Source organism: Triticum dicoccoides, chromosome 1B (genome assembly GCF_002162155.2).
Source record: "Triticum dicoccoides isolate Atlit2015 ecotype Zavitan chromosome 1B, WEW_v2.0, whole genome shotgun sequence".
NCBI classification, from domain to species: Eukaryota; Viridiplantae; Streptophyta; class Magnoliopsida; order Poales; family Poaceae; genus Triticum; species Triticum dicoccoides.
In genome coordinates, this window is record NC_041381.1 from 14565680 (window position 1) to 14569148 (window position 3469).

Below are 3469 nucleotides of genomic sequence, written 5' to 3' on the forward strand. Positions count from 1 at the left end.
AGGGGATCGGTTCGGTTTTTTTTCTGACGACGAATGGCGGGTTGGTTCTGGGCGCTGGAACCTGGGCCTTTCTATCGCGTGGGCCTGGCCCAACTGCATTATACGCTGCATTCACACCACATGCAAAAAAAAAAAAACACATGCAAAGTCTTGAGTAATTTGCTGTGCAATACTCAACCCATGTGGACATCAGCATTGGACCAATCAATTTTTCAGTTTCCTTTGGGAATGAAATTCCCCTTGTGATCTCCCAGCGCCGAGCCATTAAGTAAACCGCTCCAGCTCCATATATGAACATTTCTTCTTCTTCAAAGGAGATTGATCGGTTTTCTTCTACTTTATTAATGAGATGAGGCAAAACTTTCGCCTCCGTTTCAAAAGAAAAAGGAGATTGGTCAGGTGAGCTTGGAAGCTCTAGAGGAGTGATTGGACTAGGAGCAACGACTTTCGGGTCCCAGAGGTTTGGCCTCCTTGAAGGGGAAGCAGGATCTCCACTCCAAAGCAGGCGGTCCTTGATGATGGATCCAGGGATAGCTTGGCTACCATAGATTGTCTCAAAGCACCTTCGGTGCAAATGCCAGAATCATTCACCCCACCTTCAGTTGGAAAGGTGCACAAAGAACAGCAGTAACCATCTAGGAAAAGAGCACCATTTTCATAGGATGATTCTCCTTGAAGAGTATCATCCACCATATTTGTTTCATATCATCCCATATAGCATTTATTGAATATGAGAGAGTTACTAATCTTTTAGATACTCCATAATGCACAAGCACAAACAGAATAAATAAGCTTAGCTACCACACAACCCAAAAAAAGTGATCTATAGTTCCATTCTCATAACAGAAAACACACCAAGTTTTTTTTCAATTCCTTTTTGCTAAGATTGTCTTTTCCATAAGTTTGTTATGGGACAGAAGCCACAAAAACACGTGCACTCGAGGAGGAACTATTACAGACTACCTAATGACCAATTATTTGCAAGAAATATACAGGATTATTTCATCATACAATAAAAATAGCAATGAAGACAACAACTAATGAGTAAAAGACCAAGGGTCTTTTCAGAACATCTTGCGTCCACACGAATCATCACCCACTAACCAAGGGTCTGAAGCCGCTCGCTGATTTTTTTTCCTACCGGTTCTGCAGCACAATTTAGTTCAAACATACATTATGTTCAAATCCATCAAAATCACAGGGGAATGCAAAACATTTGAGTGCATATGGTGAAAAAAAAATGCAATCTCGATGGTGAAACTACCTTCGCAGGCTTGACGGGTCCTTGTGCTTGGCGGCGGTGATGGGCGCTACCGGCTTCGCCTTGCTCGTCATCCTGCTTAGTAAACCTGAGAGCAAGAAGGTTGACCATGTTCAACATTTTTTTTATTGTGTGGAAAATAATAATAGGTATGCTTGTCATTTAGACGTCCACAACAACACTCTCTATTCACTTACATATTTGAAAGTTTATTTTTTTTTCTTTCCGCGGTACATGTTTTTGTATGAAACAGTATTAGGGCCAGTTCTTTTGCTGACTTCTAAAATAAACTAGAATAAGCTGCCCCCTATCCAACTTATTATAGAAGCCCAGCCAAAATTTTCCTTTTAGAAGCCAACTGATTAAGACTTGACTAGCCTGTTTCAAATATATATAGGACGCGGCTAACTGCCACACGTGTGACATACTAGCCATCCGTCCACACACTGTGTATGGCGTGAGAAGGAGGCATCCCACACGGGGTGTATGTGGGCGAACATTAAAATTGGCCACACGTGTGGGCGCAACTATTTCATGACACATGCCCAATAAAATACTACTCATCTCCACCCCGCGCATGTGGCACGAAGCAAAAATGCCCGCACATCCTGGCGCAACTACGTTAGGTACTCCCGCGGGATGACGATTTAGTTGCCAACCGGGATGGCAGATGTAGTTATCCGGGGATGGCAAATGTAGTTGTAAAAGCACGACAACTCTATCTGTTCTGGTTAACTATATTTATCATGTCTAATTTATGGTAGTTGCCGCGTGTAATCAAACAATAGTTGCCTGTGTGTGATTTAACTACTTGCCATATATGGTCAAGCAGTAGTTGTCATGTGTGTTTACCTAGTTGCTACGTGTGGTCCAACTAGTCCTGACCATCTCAGGCCCGGCCCTAAAATCTAGGGCCTAGGCCCGATGGGCTTGCCTGTGGGCCGAGCTTGGGCCTGAGTTTTGAGCCCACCAGCAGGGCCTGGACGGACTTGGGCTTGGCATATTGGCATTTTAAGAAAGAGGCCCGGCCCACGGTCCTAAGCCCTAAGGGCTTTTCACGGTTTTTTACCAGATGAGCCGGACTTGGGCTTGAAAAGTAGGCCCAGTGATAGGGCCCGGGAGGGCCTGGGCCTCAGTTTTCTGCCATGGGCTTTTTTAGGCCCGACCCAAGCCCGACCAGGCCCGGCCCATGGCCAGATATAGGTCCAACCATAGTTGTCGTGTATGGTTAATCACAGTTGCCATGTGTGTTTATCTGGTTGACACGTACGCGCAACTGCGGTTGCGTCTTGAGCGAAATCAGTTCTCCCACACGCGCGTGGACTAGGTAACTAGTAGAAAACAGGGCTTTCGTCCAGGCCAGTTTAGCCCATTAGTCCCGGTTCAATCCAGAACCGGGACCAATGGAGCTATTTGCCCCGGTTCGTGAGCCCAGGGGGCCGGCCGGGCCACGTGGGCCATTGGTCCCGGTTCGTCCGGACCTTTTGGTCCCGGTTGATGGGACGAACCGGGACCAATGGTCCTGGCTCCTGGCCCGCCACTATTGGTCCCGGTTGGTGGCATGAACCGGGACCAAAGGGTTACCTTTAGTCCCGGTTCATGCCACCAACCGGGACTAAAGGGTTGGCCCTCGTTGCACCCAGCTTTTAGTCCCACCTCACCAACAGAAGGGCGCCCACACCTGTTTATAAGCCCGTCCCTCTCTGTGTTGTTGATCTCCTCTCAAAGTGAAAATAGATGCACTATAGAGGAAATTGGACCTAAATTTATAAATAGAAATTGATTATGAATTTATGTTTAATTTTCTCTATAAGTGCATCTATGTTCACTAACAGAGAAGTTTTTATTTTTTGTGACCTAAAAGAAAAAAGAAATCACCAAAAAACTGTAAGTATTTATTTCTAAGTAGAACTGAAAAAATAATGGCACTAGTAAAGTTAATCACAAACTTCAAATTCACACAAATTTCAAAGAATTCAATTTAACTATTCACACAAATTTCAAAGAATTAAAAAATAAAGCAAAAAACCAAAAGAAAATAATTAATGCAGAAAACAAAACAAAAAAACTGGAAAAAACTAAAAATAGCAACAATAAGTATTTTATTGTAAGTAGAAACAAAATAAAATGAATAAAGCAACAAAGAAAACAAAAAAAGAGTTTCCAAATTTGAAAACTAATGGCACTAACAGAAAGTTTATAATTTTT